Genomic DNA, 12,759 nt, shown 5'->3' on the forward strand with positions numbered 1-12,759 from the left:
TAATATCAACATATGGTGTGTAAAATCAGAACTTAGTAGATACAGTTAAATCTTAATGCAATAGATATAATTAAACCTAACCTGTGTATTATTATACAATTTTTATAATTTAAATATTGTACAGTGACACTTTTAATGTTTTTTTGTAATTACTCTATTACTCATGATCTTAAAAAAATAGCTGTTAAAAAACCAATAAAGTGATATATGAAAGTCCTAGATTATTTTTTAAATTTATTCATTATTAACAAGTTCCGGAACATTCCATCTGTTTAGACATATGTTAAATAGCATTCATATAGTATTTTACAAATTGATGAACGTCGCAGATATTTTTATAAACTGGTCACTTTAAAAACGTAGTAAAACCCAATATATCTGTGAGCCCTGTTGATTCTTCTCTACAGAGGCACCTGTTTTAAAAAGTACCATTCATTTGTGAACTATTAGAAACCATATTTATGTAATATTAAAAAAAGGGAGTGCTTAATTTTTTTTTAATAATATTATAAGCTTATGAATACGCAATAGTATCGTGATTTAAATACAGTAGTATTTACTGTTAATTTTATTTGCTATTGCTGTGAATGATACAGGAGATCGGTGAACGAAGCCCCGCCGGTCGTTGTCTTTTCGTCAAAGTCCGCCAGTTAATATTGCACTTCACCGTCATCACTTTAGTGTTACCTAAACACTGCTTAATTTATTTGGCCATAATAAATAAATAAATAAAAAAAATTAATTAAATTTCAGTTATATGTGCTAGTAATATTTCAGCAAAATACCATAATTCTTTTTTAAATTTTATAAAACACTATCAATCTAACATAACAAACCCTAGCTTAAAATTACTAGATAACTTATTAATGCGCCCAAATTTATTAAAAATAATGAATATTATATGTAGTTATTAAATGTAATATACTTTTTATTCACAACAATTATTTAAAAAACAAAGCTTTAAAAACACTAGTATTTGATTTTACATATTAAATTAGGATAAATCATACAATATGTTGGACTTTCTTGCATATTTAAATTGAATCCCAGATGTTCTGAAAACAACGTAAATTTTCTCTTTGTACGGTTAAATGCTCTTTTTTGAGACTTAAGCCCAAATAACTTATAAACGAAAATAAATAATTGATGTTAAATTCAAAGCTAAACTAAATTATAAATGAAAATAAATATTATATTTCAGTACTAGAAGACTATCATTTTTAGATGACAAGGAAGTGAAGCAAAATACATAAATATTTTTTATATACTAAAGATTGCGTTATGATAAAAGGCAATATTTGCCTATAACATAACCATACATACACCTCACATGTATGTGTATGTGTACACCCCGTATGTAGTTAGATATTTAGTTTGTCATTGTTCCACCAAGTTGTCTTGGAGCGGTGGGGTGCCAGTTCAAGGATATATATCGCCCCATGTCCCGGCCGGGGGTCATCGCAAACAAATGAGGGGTGTAAATTTAAACACACCCTTGTTTCCCACCCTCGGGGGTGTTCGTGTCTTAAGATGCTGGAACACCCCGCGGGCCAAACTTACCTCTTTCCGACCGCCCACCCCACATATGTACCTATGGCCGTGTGTGTATCTCTGTAAGACGTCAGCGTGTGTTCCTAGGTGTAACCCGTTTCGCTCAGCTTCCACATTGTGCCTTATACCCTCGAGGTGTGGCTGGGCCAAAGACAGGTTTAGCATCAAAGGGAAACACATCCGAAACGCTGTAATTGTTGATTGATTTGCTTTGAAGGTGCTTTCGCCGAACAACTGTTATGATATGCCTGTTAACCTACATTATGTAGCTACATACATTTAAAACAAGTATGTATCATATCTTAATTATACTATCTATCAAAAAGTCAGTCTAAAAACCAGATAATATTTTTAAGATTATCTACAGAATTAAGATTCAAATTATTTCATAACATTATTAATACTTACTACACGCCACCCTACCGTTTTTTTTTTAATTGTGATAATTCCAGATTTAAAAAATAAATAAAATAGACATTATAAGAATAAGCATTATAGGAATAATGGCTTTCAACTGTCAATAACATAATTTACAAAATACAATAAGTATAATACTAATATTGATAATAATCATACTGGTTTAGATTCTAGAAAAAAGTCTGACAATATATATTTACTAGAGATAATAAATATATATTTACTAGAGATAGTAAACTGTAAAAAAAAACGCATAATAGTAAAAAAATGTGCTGAAACAATAAATATAAATGTTGAAGAATTATGTGAAATTAAAAGAAGGATAAAAAGTATTACTAATCGTAAAAAATTCTATCAAATTTTTGAAAACCAATCAAAAACTTTTTAAGACAAGGTAAAAATATGAAAGTTTTGTTTTGGAAAACATACCTCTGTTTACTGCACAATCCAAACAAACATCAAGAGGAAAGCCGAATATAAGATTAGTAAGAAGTATACCAACACTACAGGAAAATAAATTCAATAACTTACATTACATAAAGTGCATCATGTAATTACAAGTCTCTAAAATATGATAATAAGGCACCAGGAAATTGAAACAATAAAAACTGAATTATTTAAAACAAAAGGTCAAGATCTGAGAAATCACATACATATATTAGTATGGAATGGCGAAATAGTGCCTGGCGAATGAGAGACTATAATCATAGTATCAATAAAAAAAAATATGACAAAATAATTTTTAAAAACTACAGAAGATTTATGTCATGCAATATATGGCATGAAAAGATAAGAATAAAGGGCAAAAAGCATAGTTCTAATACTCAGCAAAGGTGACAAAATTAAATGTGAAAACAAGTTTTTTTTAATATTAACAGATAAATTTTATTTAAATTTTTGAAAAATCCAGTTCTGTTGGATGGTGTTGTCATTTTATGTTCATATAAGTATAATTAAAATATTTTAAAATATATATATATAAATTGTATGAGACTTGCGTGTAAGATAATTTAGAATAGCGAGCCGGATTCGGCCCGCTGGCCGTAAGCTGCCCTTGTGTGATTCAACATATCTTTAAAAAATCATGCCAAAATCAAAATATATACAAATTAAAATACAATAACTTTAAAGTATTAACAAACAAGTACTTCAGAAAATATAAATCATATAGTTTAAATTTAAAAAATCTGTATATGATTTTTTCGTGTTTTCACACAACACGCTCCCTTTCTACGGTGTTTACGGGGATCTGTTGTTATGTTTGTGAATTTTCGGGTAGCAATTTGTTGTCTTGGAACAATTTGTTGCTAACCATGTTACGAGTATTGTCGGGGTTAGATATAATTTTCGAAGTGTCCCCCAAAGTGTCCCGAGGGTGTTTGCAAAGAGGTCAATCCTTTCGGCGGCGCCCCCGTAACTAATGGCGAACGTAGGTGAGTTTACGGGGTGGCCGATGGCGGCTGCTCTCGCATGTAACACATACCTGTTCGTCGGGTAAATACCGTTAGTCTTCTAAGATGTGGGCATAGAATTTCGCCGTATGGCTATAAATTTTGCGAGGATCTTTGTTCGGGAGGGCGGCTCGGTCTGCCTTTGCAGCGGCACCGTGGCGCATATACACAACCGCAATATAACGATACGTTGAAATAAAATCAGATTTGTAAAATTAGATGTAAACACGAGTTTCTAGATAGTCCATGCTTATTTGCATACTATAAATATATTTGTTACAACACAATAAAAAATAATCATTTTCAGATATTTCCCTGATCACACAGCTCTAAATTTTGTGTTGAGATTTATGTAGCGAGTGCTTGTTATAAGCCAGGATATTTTATTGAGCTTAAGACAAATATCAGTAAAGAAATCATAAAAAAAATGTTGAAAAAGCTCGTTCCATCAAAGATAGAAATATTGGTTATTTATAGAAAATTATTTTTGGGGACAAAATAATTTAATGCCATTTGAACTTTCTCAAGGTAATTGTAATCAACGCTTATTTTTCAACAATACATTACCAATAATATGTGGTAAAAAATAATACTAGTAAAGACTTGCAAGTAAAGATGCGATAGTATCTAACATAACATTGCAAAGCATCAATAACCAAAATATGTAATAGATCAGTTAAAATCCGCTGTATTATGAAGATTTCCAAGATATTAATATATCGTGCGACGTGAACAAGTGTAAAATCCCTCCTTGAGGTGTAACGAAACAGCGATCCGTCCCAAGAAACCGTTAACAAACCACCCCCCAAACCCCGATACAACAAGTTCCACATTATACGTCTTCGGCCACACGACCTCCTCCCACTTATCCCGTTAGCGCACCTCGCACAAGACCACCCCATCCACCCAAAGAGGGACGAATCCCGGCGAGGGATTCGCCTCACACCGAGCCATAATTTGATAGTGCCCATCAGCGGCTTGCCGACAAAAGAAGCCACACCGGTCGGACGGTGGTGGTTGGTATTCATAATGCGTGGGATGACTCGCGATTTACCAAAAGTTGTAAAGACTTACTAGCATGAGAGCGGTTAATAATTTGTAAAACGCAGGTCAGCCTAAAGACTTTAAATATTCTGAAACTATATTTCTGTAATTATTAATTACTCAATTTGGATAATTTATTTTCTATCTCACCCTTAAAATTGGAAACAGGATTTAAGCTATAAATATTTTAAAGATTAAGCTTAAACTAAAGAGGCTATGCATCTGCTTAACGACTCATGTAAAACTTTCAGTAATGGTAAATTAAATCATAATTTATATTGTTACTTTAATGATACAATTACATTATAATTTTTTATCTAAAATGATTTTCGAGACGAAAGCATTCAAAACGTCAACCGCTACACATCTATAATAATGCACCGGCTCACACCGCAGCATTGAATATTTTTCATTTATTTTTTTAATTTTAATCGCATTTTCAAGAGTGTTACATTAATCAATGATATATTTTTTGCCTTTCTTGTGATGTTTTCAACTGCCCTAAAGTAGTAGGCGACTAAGATAACAGATTTATAATATCCTGAACTAGCTTTCAGCGGATTTATTTTTATATAAAACGCAGAGTTATTTAATAATTTGGAAGCAAAACATTTAAAGTCGAATTCCAAGCCTTCTAATAATAAATATATAGCATATTATAACAAAATGTGTGTTATTCGACTTGACTTGAATAATGGTCAAATGTCTTAAAATGGTATATTATATTTATGTTTTAAATAATAAATATTTATGACAACATATTACAAAAAAAATGTTTCGTCCCCATCTCCCGCTTTTAACCGATAAGATTCACGAAACAAAGATTCTCGTCTCCCGTATTCAAAGTGTTTCAAAGTTAATATAAAAATGAAATTGTAATTTTTATTATATTTTATTATTTTATTTTTCTAGCAATCAGAAGTGCAGAATTACTGTATTTATCTTAGCAATAAAAATATCTTAGGACTATATTATTCCAAAATTACATTTCAAGAAGCTATTAAACACAATACATTAAATATAATTACAAACATAAAGCTCACAGTAAAATAATAAAAAAATATTTTAATTCTGCTTGTGTTAAATATGGAGCAATATTCATTAAACAAATCAAATTAATTAACCCGTTCCCACTTAGATTTATTCTACCTAGTTTTTACCGTTACATTTTATTAGATTCATTGTATTTTGTTAGAACACTCGATTTTAAATAAAATTTATTCCACGGCTACGATTGCTCACAACATCCGACCAAGATATTATTTTCTTGTACCATTAAATATTTTAATTTACAATAAAATGTATTAAAGTAAATTAATCCCACGTCACATTGTTATTGTTAATTTCATTCAATCCCTCCGATGACATTAAATTGTACAAACGACCGTTCTGCATGTGCGTTACAGCGATTTTGTGAATGCCCAGTGCGTGCTGGTAACACTTATCAGTCGTTAATAAATAACTTCGCCCTTTTCGAAAATTAACCGCAATTTTGTCGAAAGCGTGGCGATATTTCGTCGTACGGCGTTAAAAGGCGATTTCTGTGCTTTCAGGAATTTCAACGGCCAGATAAGAAATGTTCACTATGAAAATATGGTCGGACATTAAACAGAAAAAATGTATTTATATGTAATATCAGCACGTGAAGGCGCGGGCGTGGCCACTTTCATCAAATACAAACTGTTCGGCGGTCGTTAACAACATAGTCCAAATTTACGGCGCTAAACCATGAAACACGTGTTAATGGATTTCACATGCTCGGGTGACATTTCCAGTCAAATCAAAACGTTACAGAGGGTGTATCTGAATGATTTCGAAGCCAACGCCTCTTTTGCATTCGTTAAAAATAATAATGAGGCCATTAGGTTGGTTTTTCCTGTATTTAAATTCCTAACATTCTCAATCGAGTCTACTTAAATATTTTTGTAATAGTAAAAATATAAGTTTACTCACAATTTTGCCTAAAATAATACTTTTTTTATGTAATATATTCTAATACTATAATAAAAGAGGTGTTTTTTTAAATAATTTTATGATTCATTTTTAACTTTTAATGAACAAATAATGGTTATATACAAAAATCATAAATAAAAAACAACAATTATAAAAACTACGGGGGGGGGGGCAAAACGAAATGTGAAATTTTTGTGGTATAATTAAAATTTAAATCGCAAATATTTTTTTTACATTTAAATATAACGTAATTGACCAGTTTGCTAAAGACAAATTTCTCTATAAATAATTTGTTTTTATTTCTTATGTACACGTTTCTCTTGTTAAAATTTTTCGTAAATTGGTTTTTGTATTATACAAAAATATGTTTTAAAATATTTTATGCTAGATTTTAAAATTTTTACAGACTATATGTTTGGCGTACCCGGGCGCCAAATACCCTAGTTACGCCTCTGTAATTTACGTATACATATGTGCATTACATCGGAAGCAATGATAATGTTTATGTAATATAAAAGGAAAAACTCACTTTTCGGCCTCGGAGCCCGTCGCCAGGAATTCAAAATTTGAAGATTGCTTTATGATTGGTTTCTAGTTAATCAATGTATTCTTATAATCCTTACACATATGTATATATTTCATTTTCATAGTTATAACATACCTAGTTACTTTGCAATCCGATTATTTATATTCAGTCAAATCGAATAACGCTCATGCTAAAATAATGAAAATTATTGTCGCGTAGCAAAATTATTTACAACTGTTGTCACGTTACTGTCGGCCATCTTGTTTTATATTCGAATGCTTATTTTTCATTGGTCGAAACAACAGAATGCATTACCGGCGGCTCGAAAATCAATCGGAGCAAATTCAAATTTTATTATTTTAATTGAATATTTCCTTTGTTTACGTGTATTATTATACACCGTTCATAAAAAGCGATACGATTTAAAAAGTAGAATATTGAGCATGTAAAGTTTTATTTAAAAAAAAAGAAGCGACGGTGGAAGCGACGGCTTAAAACAATTATATATAAGATGTTTATACATTGTAGAGCCTGATTTACACTGTCCACTTTGGCTTCGAATGACAACCCTACTTAGGAAAATACAATTTCCGTGTATCGTTTTCCCTGCGGGCAAACGAAGAGACAAAGATCCGATGAGTTGTCATTAATAACGACAACGGGAATGTATCACTGACATGACTCGCCATCAACCCTCAACCGCCGCATCGGGTCCACTACGCTAGTCGCATCACGTACAAACAGAAATTCGCCAAACAAATACACATAACCAGCAATGAATACAAATACAAGAACTGTCATTAGGCACACGTTACTAAACATTACGGTTGAACTTGGTTAAAAACCAATCGAATTTAAATATATAACTTAAAATTGTACTTATATACAAAAAAAATGAAATTTAATTTAATTAGTGTTTTAGTAAACCAGATATCTCTATATTTTTAGTCATTTTTTATTGAATATTTATCAAAAAGTATTTATTAATGCTAAAAATATTTTTTTTAAATAATAAGTTAGGCCATGGTTTCCCAAACTATGTTCCGCGGAACACTGGTGTTCCGCGGATCCAAAATTGGTGTTCCGCGGAGCCTCAATAAATATTTCACAAAAATTTGGAGTAAATTAAAAAAATGTTAGTCTTGCTAATACATAAAAATTGTTCATAAATCTGATAAAAAAGCTTGAAAATATGTGTTAAATATTCAACATTGATATGTACAAATTCTGGACGGAAAAGTTTCATAAGACTGTGTTGTTTCTTTTTTAACTTTAAAATTTGATCGAATTTAAACAATATTTTTTTTGTTAATTAATAACACGATATTAGTTCTTGTTATGCGAATTTTATTTATGTGAGTTAATTTTTACGCAATTTTTTGGTGCCACGAATGCCACTTTTTACACGATTAATTCACGCAAATTCACTTGTACTTGATTTTTATACAAGATTTTTCAATCTTGGGATCCAATCTGTCACATTTACAAAATGTTATTGCGGATAATTTTTCACGCGTTTTTATTCTACGTGTTAATTCCTAAAACTAATTTATTGCGTTAAAACAGGATTGGGTGTATACTTTTGGAAATGTAAATGAATTAAATAAAATTTGCATGAAAATTTATCAATTTTTTTGTACATTAATTTAGTCTGATAGCTTACAATACAGATTTTTTTACATTTTGACAAAAAAAAATATTAAAGAATTTTTACATATTATTCAAAAACTACCCATGGATCTTTGGTTGAAAACAGGAAATTTGACGAAAGAAAGGACAAATATTTCTACTGATACGTCTACATCAAAGAAGAAAGTAATCCAAAAACTGTGATTTCTTCAAAATCGAATATTAAAGAACAAGTGTCATCTATGAACAGACCAAAACGGAAGTACGATGAAAGTTATTTAAATTTTAGATTTACGTATTTTGGGTATTCATATGCTCCTGATACAATGTGTGTTTTGTGTCAAAAAATACTTGCAAACAGTTCTTTGGCTCCAGCTAAACTTCGCAGGCACTTCGAAACAACACACTCTGAGTACAAAGAAAAAGACATGCATTTTTTTAAGAGACAACGTGACTCACTAGAATAGTAATTTCAAATGATTACAATGGCTAAAACTGAAAATGAAAATGCAACAAAAGCTTCTTTTCGCGTGAGAAACATGAAAGATGTTGTATATCGTATTCTGAAAGTAGCTACAAGAGCTACTAGTAGTCACTATATTTTGCATAGACATGCACTGTTGACTAAACAAATTTCCACAAATTTAAAAAAATGTTCTGGATGAAGCCGTGAAATTTCATCAAATTTTTAACAAATCCTTTCTGGTTGATACATCTTGCATATCTGGCGGATATTTTTACAAAGTGCAATGATGTTAACTTATCATTAAAAGGAAAAAGTATTACAATTTTTAACGTGAGAGATAAAATTGAATCTTTTGATAAAAAAATACAATTTTGGATTTTATCAGTTGAATCTAATAATTTTAAATGTTTTCTTGTCTTGAATGAATGTTTAAGTAAATTAAATTTTCAAGTTAATAAAGAAGTTTCACAAGTATTTTTAGAACACATATAATATATAACTTGAAAATAACTCTTTCGGAATATTTTCCGAAAACTAGTAAGGACGATTCCTAGGTTCGGAATCCAGTGGGCTTAAGCGCAAGGAATTATGAGAATTTAATTGATTTAATTAATGACTCTGATTTGCAACATAAATATAAAGATCAGCCATTAAATGATTTCTGGGCGAGTCTGACTGAAGAGTTCCCCAATGTGTCAAAACAACTTCTGGTTTGTTTTCTTCCATTTTCCACGACGTATTTATGCGAAGTGGGATTTTCTAAATATATTGCAACAAAAACAAAATACAGAAATAGACAGCAGATATGAGAATACAACTGACCAATATTGTGCTTGATATAAAAAAATTGTAATTTAGGAACCCAAAATCATCAGAATATATTAAGTAAATGATATTTATTTAATAACATTTTTTTTTTTATTTGTATTATTATGAATTACCCAACCTAAAAAATAAGCTAAGTGTTCCGCCAAAATTTTTGGATTTGCCAAGTGTTCCGTCGCTGAAAAAGTTTGGGAAACCCTGAGTTAGGCGTTCAGCATCCGTGCGCCTGCTAGCTACGGTACCTTACGTCAGTGAAATACTAACAGCAATTGAAGTAGAAACATATTTATTCTTTTACAATGTATACGGAACTGTCATTGATCGAACCATTGTCAATGATTTATGGTCCTTACCTGTTGTTTTTATACTCCAGATCGTTCTATCAAATATTTCCCCTCGCAGAAATTGTACCTACCGATCGTTTCGGGAACCCGAAAGGAAAATGTGTCTCGTGGAAAACAAGTGTATTATTTATTGACCTGTCAAACGCACTGAACACAACGTGTTCAATATGGCGGTCGAGACAATAAATGAAACCATCTCTTGTGTCTGCAATATATCCAAACAATTAATATTAATGACTTATCAAATAGACTGGAAGACTATTTTCTATAACGTAAATGTCTGAATAATACTAAAAGTCGCTAATAAAATGACTTAACCCTTATTTAAAAATAAAGATAAACTTTTTTTTATCTCCTTTTTCTTTGTCATACTAAAGCAATATCTTAACCCTATAATGTATAAGGCAATAAGTGCTTATTTTCTTTTAACCACTTATTAAATTAATAATTCATTTGAAATTTATATGAAATTCGTTTTCTCTTAATATGAAGATGTATAGGTATAATAAAATGTCTGAGTAGTTGTACTCATATTTTATTACCTAATACACCTAGTATTTTCAAACTATTCAAATTACATATTTATATCTAGTGTGTTTTATTGTGTCCTTAAATATCTTTAAAACATATTACTAATGAAAGATATTATTAAAGAAGAACCAGATTAATCTCATTAGAAATTAATGTCACTGTTCCAAATAAAACTTCGAACACAGATGACAGTACACTGAATATGAATACCATAAGGGCATCGAATATCGCTTTAGCCCCACAAACGCATCAGTATTAAATAATTACACTTCTGTAGAGCTTTTGATTAACTAACTTCTTACCCTTCTGAACAGTCGGAGCTAGAATAATGCACATTCCTTAATCATCGCCCACCGTCAACCATATGCGAGTTGTTTTAATGAAAACATTATTATTTTGGCCGAAATAATGATAAAAACGTGTATGACACATTCGTAATGGAAGTCGATAAATCATCGGATGTAGGGGCGGGGGGTGGCGGATCCCCATCGCCTCGCATTATTTTCTCTCCATTCTTGTCGGCCATACATTTTCGTATTACTGGAGCCGAACTGCATATATCAAAACAAATCTCACAGGGCATCGCGCCGCGCCGCCCTCTTATTACACGCTCGGATGGCTTCGCCCCATGGACATGTGATAAGAAAAACATTCGACTCCCTTTCGATGTGATTATTATTCCTAATTTCACGTTTATACGTCATCCCCCGCTGAGGTGACGTATGACACGCCGTGTTTTAATATGCCTAATGGTCGCATGGTTATGACTACAGTAGGATCCGTGAACAATCATGATTCGAACTTTTATTATCACTTCTCTTGTTAGTATTCAAATTAGACGATGACGATGTAAGATACGCTTATTATATAATTTATAAAAATTTTAAAACAGTTTAAGTTTGTACTTTACAATTAGTATTCTCTTGTCTGTTATTTTTTGTAAAATTTTATCGATTTTTTAGTATACGAAGTATATTTATTTATAAATCTATATATAATAGAATTGTTCTAAGCCGCTTCCGAACGCGCATAACTTAGTATGAAACATTCTCTACTCTGTAAATCGTATCGCTTTGTATGAACGCTGTATAATAATACACGTTAACAATGGAAATATATGTAATTATAATAATAAATAATAATAAAAATTTAATTTGCTTCATTGCTTTTCGAGGCGCCAGAAATGCGTTCTGTTGTTTCGACCAATCAAAAATAAGCATTCAAATATTAAACAAGATGGCCGACAGTAGCGTGGCAACAGTCTTAAGCAATTATTATTTAATAACAAAATTTTGCTACGTGACAATAATTTTCATTAATTCGTCATTTGACTGAATATAAATAATCGGATTGCAAATTAACTAGGTGTGTTATAACTATGAAAATAAATATATACATAATGTGTTGAAGATTAGAATAAAACATTGATTAAACAAGATAAACAATCATAAAACAATCTTCGTAATGAAATCTTCAAATTTTGAATTCCCGTTGCCGAGCTCCGAGGTCGAAAAGTGAGTTTTTCCTTTTATATTACATAAACATTATCATTGATTCCGATTTAATGCACATATACGTTAGAATTTAAGAATTGCAAATAAACTAGGTATGTTTTAAACGTGAACGTGTAATATATCCTTAGTATGTATGAGGATTAAAAGTCTATGTCGATCAAATCGGCGCTGTCGCAGTGGGAACGCTTTATATATCAGCCAACGGACAGCTTATAAATGTGTAGTTTCTTGGATGTTATCTAATAAACGACATTTTACAATGATTATAAATATGTGATTGCATACCTGGAATAATCGATAGCCAAAATATCTAAGAGTGGTTTATTTTTAATTCCGATATGGCAAAATACGTCATGGTTTTTATTAATTTTTTGTTCTGTGCTATCATTCCTCTTTCGGAATAGCCAAATTCAAGATATTCAGTTACATCAAATGTATGTAGTATGTTATTTTAAAAAGATAATACTTTCTGACAGTGGCTTCAACATAAGAAGATTCACTCTTTGTT

This window comes from Plectrocnemia conspersa, unplaced genomic scaffold (genome assembly GCF_051122295.1).
Source record: "Plectrocnemia conspersa isolate PC_06_02 unplaced genomic scaffold, ASM5112229v1 ptg000005l, whole genome shotgun sequence".
In the NCBI taxonomy this organism is placed as follows: Eukaryota; Metazoa; Arthropoda; class Insecta; order Trichoptera; family Polycentropodidae; genus Plectrocnemia; species Plectrocnemia conspersa.